This window comes from Papaver somniferum, chromosome 1, assembly GCF_003573695.1.
Source record: "Papaver somniferum cultivar HN1 chromosome 1, ASM357369v1, whole genome shotgun sequence".
Classification (NCBI taxonomy): domain Eukaryota; kingdom Viridiplantae; phylum Streptophyta; class Magnoliopsida; order Ranunculales; family Papaveraceae; genus Papaver; species Papaver somniferum.
Genome location: NC_039358.1, coordinates 86,892,608 through 86,903,770, shown reverse-complemented (window position 1 = coordinate 86,903,770; position 11,163 = coordinate 86,892,608). Strand labels below are relative to the sequence as shown.

Here is an 11,163-nt window from a genome sequence, read left to right as displayed (position 1 = left end):
TCAGGTACCTCTATGAAATGCAAGGAATTATGATTAAGGTCATTGCACAAGTACTTGGTAGTGGTGTTTACCAATGGATCACGTTGAATGATCGGTATTACTGTAATTCCACCAACTTACCTGAGACATCGTTCTCCCAAGTACAAGACTATGTTGACAAACAGATCAAAAAAGACTCTACGCGTTTTAGAGATTTTTCTTGAAAGTATCACCTCTTGCTTATTTTTCCATCGACTATCCAACCACGGTATTCATATTACTTATTAGATAGAGTTGTTATCAATTTGGTTACGAACTGTTGTTATGGAATGGGCCCCGGTGTCATGATGTTTACCTCTTCCTTTTTCACTTTTTCGTTATCATCATATAACTTATCCGCCGACCAAGGATCCAAATCATCCGAACCCTGCTCAAGTGTATTGGGAAATAGGCGTCGGAGATACGCCCAAAACCAAGGCAGCAAAATCATCGAAGATTAAAAGATTATTTATGACTAACATTCTTACATTCCACAATAATAACAAAGTAAAGTTATGAGTAGGTATGAATATTTTCCTATTAATAGATACCAAAAGAAAGGAGGTCACCTGGTTTCTTCTAAACTCACGTATACAAGCTCCACAACGTATGACCATAAATGGATGAACCTTAATCGTAAGTATGGAGTATATTCAAATCCCTAAACATCGGTTTCAAGTTTTCAGGACAACATCGATTTTGTTTGGGGATAGTACATTCCCCACAACCCACATCAAAAACGGCAACATCGTTATGTTTGCCTTTTCTTTCGTTAAGAAACAACTTTATCACACTAATCCTAATCCATTAGCGTCATTGAAGGAATTTTCCGTCTCAAAAATTTCTGTTGGAGGATGTAACTAATTATAATCGTAGTCGTTTGACGTTGCCCTTCTTGCTCCTCTTCTATTTGTTTTTCTCCTTGTTCAACTTTTTCGCCATATCCCTCTCATTGCTACCCTTTCCTTTTCAAATCTGCATCAATGTAAGGGAGCAAACAATCTATGGTTGTGAGTTATGTATAACATAACTAATCAACCTAATATCAGAAATCATGATTATCAAATGAACTTCCATTACAAACCCTAGAAGTAGAATTACAGAATTTTGGTGATTTTATGGATGAAATTCAAAACCGAAAGATACAATAGATCCACCAATACGCATGCAACAAATCCTTTTAATTGCACACAATAAATCAAGTTAAACCATCATCAAAATCGAAAGAGGGGAGAAAAGGGTTAGGGGTGAAAGGAAGATGAAGGAGAAATGAAAACCAACCCGAGTTTTTCCTGAGAGTTTACAAGTAGTTTCCGTTCGATCAACATCAACGCTTTGACCTAGACGGAAACTCAGTAGTCACTATTTCCACGTGAACTCATTTTACGTCTCTATAGGCTAAGCGACGGAAATCTCCCATAGTAAGGTGCACTTTTATTCTCATTTCTCTTGGCTACATTTAAGTTATAGCCAAGAAAAATGCCCAACCAAAATGCGTGGCCTCATAAATTGTGTGAGTATCTCTTGTTCATTTATGTCAAAACAAACGCTTTTTTACAAAGAAAATAAATAAAATAATCAGGAACACATTAAAGGATTTCCGTTTTCTTACCATCTTGATTTAATCTAAATGTCACTGATAACTTCTTTTCTTGTGCCACCGCACTTGGCATGCAATAATGTACGTGATATCTATGATTGGTGCCATATCATTTGCATGCATGTTGATATATACTGTTGCGTGACACCAACCTAAAACTTTAAATCTATAGAATTCGACTACCTGTTAAGGTGAATTCCTTAACATAAGATTTGAACAGATCATGAGCAAATAAGTGGCCAGTTAGGGTCTATTTTAATACAACACAGATTTTTTTTTTTTTTTTTTTTTTTTGATAATATCGCCTTTGAAGAAACTGAGGGAGTATATATTTGTCTTAGAAATTTCCATGTTTACAATTTTGTAGCAGTTAGATCATTGCTCGGTTGAACCACAAGTTTTGTAATCTCAAGCTTATTGTCAATGCTAGATGATCAAAAATATATCTTGATTTGTAGTTTACTAAGTAAATTCTCGGACTAGGTTAGAATTTATAGTTGAGTATCATACATCACCCTTGAAGACTGAAGATCGACGAAGACATTTGGAGAACTTCTGTATCAGATATGTGAAGACTGAACCATTCTATTTTACTCACTATCTCACCATTCTATCTATTGAGACTATATCGTATAACTTCTAGTAGATTTACAAAGAAGAAGTTTCGAGTCAAGTTTGTCTTATGAAAAATCTTGAAATATGATTCTAGGCAAAGATGTTCAGCGGTCCTTAACAATATTAGTTCTATGAATCAATTTGTGGATCAATTGAAAATTTTCCATGTAAATGATTTTATCACTTGAGAATGTTTAAAACATCATAAGAGATAAATATTGAACTTACTGATATTTCTACTCGGGGTAGGTTGGAAAACCATAGATATATGAGTTTCAGAAATACGGGAAGGTTGGCAAACCAGTTCGCAAACCGCAAGCTCAGTTGGGAAAAGTTCACGAACCCGGTTGCCGAACCGTGGTGAACTGAATTTTCAAAGTTGGAATAATAGCCTAGCAGTTGGCGAACCTTTTTCATGAACCGTTGTCAACTGAGTTCGATAGACTTGTAGGTTTGCCAAACCCGGTTCACGAACCGTTGCACCCTGACTCGTGAACAATCCCTACGGTTAGCAAAATATTGTACAAATTGTCCTAGTTTTTCAAAGTAACAGTAATAGTAGAAGAGATAACCTGAATCTGAAAAAGCGGGGGTCTAACACCACCACCCAATATTTCGCTTTGAAATCTGTATGGACTAACTCCGAAATACTTTCTAGAGAATCAACTAGATAGTCAGACTCAATCTAGGTAAAAGTATCTCAAGGAGTTAATATCTCTCTCTTGTTTTGATTCACTCAACCTAATAGAAATCAACGAGTCTATAATCAAACACAAGGAATAACTTGGACGGTTGCAAAGACCAATATCCAAGGATCAATCAATATCAATCAACAACCGTTAGGTCGGACTATCCAATTGATTGATCTAACACACAACCTGTATTATTTCTATTATATAATCAAATATAATGCGAAAAGAAAATAACACAGACACCAGAAGTTTTGTTAACAAGGAAACCGCAAATGCAGAAAACCCCCGGGACCTAGTCCAGATTGAATACACACTGTATTAAGCCGCTACAGATACTAGCCTACTCCAAGCTAACTTCGGACTGAACTATAATTGAACCCCAATCAGTCTCCCACTGATCCAAGGTACAGTTGTACTCCCTACGCCTCTGATCCCAGCAGGATACTGCGCACTTGATTCCCTTAGCTGATCTCACCCACAACTAAGAGTTGCTACGACCCAAAATCGCAGGCTTTAACAATAAACAAATCTGTCTCACACAGACAAGTCTGTCAAAGGATCAATCTGTCTCCCACAGAAAAACCCTAAAGTTTTTATTCCGTCTTTTGATAATAATCAAGGTGAACAGTAACCAATTGTTAATCCGGTCTTATATTCCCGAAGAACAACCTAGATTAATCAATCACCTCATAACAATCTTAATCGTATGGTAGCGAAACAAGATGTCGTGGAATCACAAACGATGAGACGACGGCGTTTGTGATTACTTTTTATATCTTGCCTATCGGAGAACTCTCACGATCTCAAGCCAATCAATATGATTGTACTGTGACGATAGAAGATGCAAGATCATATCACACAACTACGATAAAAGTAGTATCGGTCTGGCTTCACAATCCCAATGAAATCTTTAAGTCGTTAACCTAGTTTTAGAAGAAGAAAACCAAAGGTTAAAGGAGAAACGACTCTAGCAGAGAAACTAGTATCACATGGACGTGTGGGGATTAGTTTTCTCAATGCTAAATGTCTCCTTTATTTATCCTTTCAAATCAGGGTTTTGCCTTAGTTACAAAGCCATCAATATCCACCGTTAGATGAAAACCTGATTTAGATTCAAGCTAATATTTCTCAACCGTTAGATCGAAAACTTAGCTTGTCATACACAAATGACTGTACGCTTCTAGGTTTGTTAACCGCACCCAAACGTGTACATTGTTAGTTCAACAATAGTCTACCCAAAGAGGTTAACCATATGAGCTTTTCATACCAACCATGTTCTTCTTCACCATAACTAGTTCCATTGACTCAAATGAACTAGTTAAGAGACTTGTTCAATTGCAAAGAAATCTTATGTAACTACACAAGACTGTAGATGGGGAAAAACGATTTGTTGGTTTTTAAGGAATTGAGGAGACGACCGTACGGAGGAAACTCCTCGAACCGAGAGAAATGTTAAACCTCACACAGATGCACCGCTGCAAAGGGGATGCTTTAGATTCGAGAGATCAATCTGTAGTACTCCGGCCTAAATCAAGACAATGATCGTTCCAGAGTAAATTCGGCCACAAGAGAGGATGGGTTGATCTGTAGGAGGGAAGCTGGGAAATATGTGGAATCAATGGTAATCAAAGATTATGGGTGTATGAATTCTGAATATGATAAGCTCTGAATGATTGAAATTGTTCAATTGAGAGTAGTTGCTCAATTGATGAGTTGATGATCTCGTGTTGTCGATGAGACGTGAGATTGATGATACTGTTGATGTTGATGATTCAATCATGATTCAGAGACTTATTCATATTGCTGGAATTTTAGACACCATGATTCCGTGAAGTGTGACAGTTGATGGGATGAAAGAGTGGGGAAATGGAAATCGTATTTGAGACCAATTGCTCATCGTGTGATGACTTGGTCGATTTTCCATCCACTACTTTGTGAACTCCTTCAACTGATTGCACGACTTGATCACATTCCAACGTGTGTATGAACACACGTGCCGTAGACCGCCAGACCAAAACCCTAGTTGATATCCCCCCAAGTGACACGATTGATGTCTCGTGTGATCGTGGAGTCTGTAGGGCAGACGTGATTTTAGTTAGTCAGTTGTTGACTTCATGGGACGATGAGTCCATGTATTTGATGAGTTGAACATGAAATGTTCTGAGATTCATGACCTTAAACGTGTCTGTTGAGACAGAGGTATAATTCTCATGATGAGGTGAGCAAGTATTGCTCGTTCGATGAATTGTCGAATATTGGTTGATTGTTGAACCAATATTCCTTGGTTTGAGCAAATATTGATCATTCGAGCAAGTGTTGCTCATCTGATGATGACCAAAAAAATTAATTAAAGTACTGGTGTAGAACCGAGCATAATTTAATAATATTAATGACCATGAGGTATTCATAGAATTATTAAGTTTGGAGTCTGGAAGCATGGTCCTTGGACTCAGAAACCCTAATTTGGTCGATTGATGATCAATTCATGATTTGTTAGAAATTTAACCATGAAACGAAAGAAGGAGAGGCTACATGGGACCGTGGATCAACCATGTAGTGTCCATATGCTCACGTGAGAAAATACGAAGAACTCCTGAAGAGTTGACGATTTTTTGGTGAAAGAATGATTAACTGCTGGTTTAATCATTCATTCGAAAATGCTCGTCTGAGCCTTAGGTGAGAAAACCTAATTAATTATGACGGAGTGAGGGACCGACCATGGGGTCATGAAACCGGCCCACGGTAGTCACGTGACCGCCTGATGATCAGTTCATGAAAATTCAAAGTGTTTGGAAGAGTCTTGGACCTAATACGTGCAATTGTGCAAATTAGGTCAAAACTGTGAAACTTGATGGGACCGGCTTCTGTAAACCAAAGAGCCAATCTTGGTCGGTCAAGATAGCGTGCACGTGTCCCTAAGGCGTCCGCGTCTCAGTCCTGAGAATTTTGATATTTTCTGGCGTGCAATTGAGCATCCATTCGAAAAAATATGCCAAAAATTAGGGTTTCGACGAAACTGAGGAAAACACCATGATATGATGGAAAATAATTATAAAATAAGGAATAAGGAGGCGTGGGACCGCCGAGGCCAAGGCATGGTCGGCCGGTCGTGACCAAGGTCCCGTGGTGCCATTTTCCTTAGTTTTATAATATTTTTGATGATTTTATGAAGAATTCATGAATTTTAAGAAATTTGATGAATTTAGGGAGTTTCCATGAATTGAAGGAGTTTTCATGAGTTCAAGAAAGCAAAAAATATTAAAATAATAAAAACACGGGCGTGTGGGACCGTGGGGGCGTGGCCGGCCGGCTAGGGGGCCGGTCCCACGAGTTTTCGTAATTTTTTATAATTTTTAAGTATTTTTCATGATTTGAGGGAATTTTTCCTAATTTGAAAGAAATACCATGAAATCAAGGAATTTGATGAATTCCAGGAAAAATAAAATAAAATAATAAAACAAGGGGCGTGTGGGATCGACTAGGGCATGACCGGCCGGCCAGGGCTCGGTCCCACAAGTTTTCATAATTTTATTTATTATTTGATGATTTGTGCAAAATACCATGAAATCAAGGAGTTTTTTCATGAAATTAGAGAAATAATAATAATAATAAAATAATGGGGAACCGTGAGGTGTGGGGCCGGCTGGGACCAAGGCATGGCCGCTTGGCCAACGGTCATTCCCCACACTTCTTTTCTTAATTTTATATTATTTTTTTACGAATTTATGAAAATACCATGAAACCGAGGAGTTTCCTCGAGACGAAGGAGATTTGATAAAATGAGAGAATTTTCATCAAATCATGGAAAATAATAAAAATGCATTAAAAATATAAAACTGGCGTGGGATTGACCACGACACGGTCGGTCGGTCGTGTGTCCGTGCTCCCAGCACCCTGGTCAATATTTTTAATTATTTATTATTATTTTCCCTATTTTGCATAGGTTCATCGTTTCGTTGTATTTTGAAATACTCGTTCGTGCGGTGATTGTTAGTATATCGTCGTTGAATACACTTTCACCATTTGAATCAGGACTTACTTAGAGGTAGCTCAGACGCCCGGTTGTTGATTATTTATTATTAATTGTGGAATTCAGTGGAGAATAATTCACAAAACTGAGTAATAAGATGTTTATTATTAATTCATAGGATCAGTTGAGGATTCGACTACGAATTCAGAATAATAAAGTGAGCATTACCATTCCATGGGATCGTAGATTCGACCATAGAATCGGAGTAATTAAGTTTTATCTATTACCATTTATAAGACCAGTTGTGGATTCTATCATGAAATCGGAGTAATGAGATAATATAGTTATTGCTATTCTATGAGATCAAGCCGTGGATTTGATCATAGAATCAGAACAACTGTTTATTTCCATTCCATGGGACCAGTCGTGGATTCGACCATGGAATAGGAGCAATTGTTATTTCCATTCCATGGGACCAGACGTGGATTCGACCATGGAATAAGAGCAATAATAGATTATTCTGGGAATTCAGTAGTGAATGTCACGGCAGAATTAATCTTAATTAGGAATAATTAACTTTGTGGATCTATACTAGCAGAGCAAGCTGTCTAGGAGCATTAATTATCCCGATATGAGCTTGTCCGTAAGTCATATCCTTTATATAGTCAGGGTAAACTCGTTGTTTGTTCCTGAAGACGTTATCGCTCTATACTAGCAGAGCAAGCTGTCAAGGAGCCGTCCATCTCGTGATACTATATAGAAATAATCACTGAAAGTGTTCAGTATTCATGAGATATGTCGTTGTCCAGTCGTGAGACTACATATCTATATGTACTCTGAGAGAAAGTACTCTCCGTTGAGAATTCGATGAGAGACCCGTGTCTCAATACTCACGTATGATTGCTGGACCAGAGCTTCGTATAATTATGAGTTTAGGATTTTATCCCTTGTCGAAAATCCACCATCTACATTAAGTCCCCTGCTTACTGAGGAAAGCTGTGTTCCTCAGTCAGCATTAAATGGTGATTTTCCGGCCATAAATAATAATATCAGTAATTGAACTTAGTCGTAAGTTGAGACGTTACCGGATTTAGAGAGAATGATAAAACCATGACTTTATGAAGGCTTCAATGTCATGATTGGAGCGTCGTTTGATAAGCATAAATTGGTGTAGAACCGCTGATTCGATGGTGGAACCTTGGTCGATTTAGGATTCACGGGTCCGGGACCAAGAAAGGGAATCCGCTGACGTTCGTTCGTTAGTTTAAGTACAAACAAGATAGACCCGAGTCTAATGATAAAATTTTGTCTATGATCTTTCACGAAAAACAAAATTTTATTCTTTTTTAAGTATGTGAGATTTCACAAAGTGGAATAAACTCTCGTTTCAAAGGTGAATGCTCGTACGAGAGAAAAGTTTTTTTTTTAATAGACTTGCGTCTCTGTTAGTAATAAATTTTTGTTTATGAGCTTTCATGAAAATTTTATCTTCGAGCTTTCAGAATTCTTTGAAAATATACTCTCGCTTCAAAGACAGATGCTCGTGCGAGGGAGCAAAATATATAGACATCTTTTTTAAAATTTACGTGAGTTTCACGTTAAATATTTATATATTTTGTAAAATCATGTTTTGATTTTGAACAACTGTTGAAAGTAGACAATTATATATGATGAAATAATGTATGTATGTGAGTTTTCACAATTGTAAAATGGATGTCTGTCCAATTTTTGAAAAACCAGTGAATGTTAAAATTCATGTGGGTTGTTCACGGTTTGATGAAAATCAAGTCATGATTTTGAATAATGAATTTTGCTCGACTTTGCAGGTTTGAAGGAACGAGCAAATTTTCGAAATTTTGACGTTATAATCACTACAGCTAGTGAAATTGTAAATAGGTAAGAATTGGATTGTTACCGTTTCAGCGCGTGCTTGTTGTTGGTATATCCATGACTCCATGTATTTCGCCTCAGATAGTGGTGACTTCTGGTTACAACCACCCTTCTGGATCTTCCTTCGAACACTCCAGAAATATCAAGTCAAACATGAAGACGTTTGAAGAGATGTTCATCCTGGGATGAATCAACCTTTCAGAGACGCTGGAAAGCTGGTACTTTGTATGTCTCTAGATCATTTGTGAGTCGTCCCTTATCAGCATAAGCACCGCCGACTTCAGCAAATGAGACTATCGGCTGAAGATGAAGTTCGACTTTGTTTTTATGGTGTAGCTCCTGATTCAAATGTGGATGAACGAAGAATTTCGCCATAATTCGTCATCAGAAAATTCAGAAATTAGGTCTTCATTGAAATTGTTGTAGAATCTTCGTTGGATGTTGGATTTTCGCGGTCTATCCATGTATCCTCATGCCCAGAAAATTTCTAAACTTTAGCAAAGAAGCTTTTTGGGTTCCGAGCATGTTTAGGATCCGAAATCGACGAAACAGTAAACTTCCAGGAGACCTTCAGAAAATTTCAGCTGGCATGTGGTCCAATGTTTTGGCCACAACTCTTCGCTAGTTTCTTCAATTGCTGTGAATTTTGGATATGTTGAAGAGGACATCCATACGAAGAGAATGGTGTACGACCCATCCACAAATTCTTCACCAATTTCTCCCAGCTCGTCGGTTTGTACAGGGAAGTGTAAAATCATCTCAGACGAGCTTTTTGTAAAACATTCATGTTGTGTCTTTAGACCATTCGCTTGTGTCTTGAACAGTTGGTGAAGGATTTTAATGTCATTGATTCCTTTGAGATAAGGACCCTTTGATTGATACATGAGCATGGTGCTTGCAGCGCCATCTTGCTTCTGTCAGTCGTAGAACATCACTTTTGAAACCCTGGTCACGAGACCGTAGCTGAGGTTGCTCTCGAGACGGGATGATGTAATGACCATGGTTTCATGTCCCGGTGGTAGCATTGCTTTTATGATGAATGATTAGCACATGAGAGTATGGTGTCACGAGTCTTGGACTGTAAAACTGATCGTCAGTCCCCAGTATTTTGTTAAATCTCTCTTTTCGTTTCCTCTTCTTCTGGAAAGACTTGGATAGAGGACTCAGGTAGAAAATTTGATGTAAAGACCCAGGTGTTCGAAGTTGGAGGTACCTTGATGAAGGACTTAGCGAAAAGACCTGGTGGACACCATCGACTGTGGAAGTTATGAATCCCGTCTAAGAATTGTTGCATGTATGTTGTACGCTCTGGAAGCTGTAGGAACCTCATACGACGTCGGAATTTGATGTTTGACCACAAGTTTTGAATCTAAGAGACTGAGTTGTCTAATAAGACAAGAATCACTCAATTTGGAGTTGTATAGGTCATCCAACGAAGAGTGCACATTTGTAACTTGTAATCCCGTACAAATTTTTCAGATTTCGTAGACCTGACGGTAAAGGCCATATCTTTCAGGTCGTATGTCCGATTGATGCACCCTTTTGGTATGTTGTAGAACATACATAGACGAACATATTTAGTTGAGGAAACATTGTCCCATTCCTCAACCATTGGTACGTTTTTGCAAACCCATGGCCTGAAGTGTGTTGTATCTCATTTGTAGAGGTGATGAGAACATCTTGTAGAAGACTTTGGATTATGCCCACCAGTCGTGCAAGCTTTGGGAAGACTTTCATGTGAGCATGTTATTAGGTGTACACATCTTGATATGAATCATTGGTTCTTAGAGAAGTCTGCTTCATATGTAACACTTTAGAGAATGATTAGTTGATGAAGCCCTGAAGATGTTGCTCCTGAGACCGTTGTTGGTGCTGAAACCATGAATGATTACACTCCAGAGATCTTTGTCGATGCTGAGATCATGGATTGTGTTCCTCTATGGATTATTGTTGATGATGATACCATGGTTGAAGTTGTTCCAAAGACCGAAAAGGCTAGAATCATGATTATAGATATAATCTTTGCTCCTTCATCCAGTGAGCCTTTTACATTCACGAATTAGTTGATGAGTTGAGCGTCCCTAAGATGAAAGTGTACCGAGAGTTCAACTTGAATGCTCCTGAAAGCATAACTTTATCATGAACTGGATTTGTCAGTAAGTCGACGTTGTTGCGGTAGATGACATCAACAGTTTTCATACTGGACGTGATTTGTAAAGAGAAGAAGTTCCTCAATCATGCAGGGGCTTGTGATGTAGAGAAATCTCGTTGATGAAGTTTCATGGAATCACCTCAAGTTGCCCAATGTATGTTGATGGAGTTAGTTCCATTCATGTATGAATGATGTTACATCTGCTTCAGAAGTATTATCATGGGAT

General features: G+C 38.1%; 1 long non-coding RNA gene across 1 annotated transcript; it reads right to left on the bottom strand.

Annotated features, from left to right (window-relative positions):
- Positions 1 to 317: 317 nt before the first annotated feature.
- On the bottom strand, positions 318 to 1,416 carry LOC113330996. The gene is made up of 3 exons (XR_003350632.1): positions 1,300 to 1,416; positions 588 to 993; positions 318 to 406 (listed from the first exon to the last, which is right to left on the bottom strand). It is a non-coding gene; the product is annotated as an uncharacterized LOC113330996 (long non-coding RNA).
- Between the last annotated feature and the right edge of the window lie 9,747 nt (positions 1,417 to 11,163).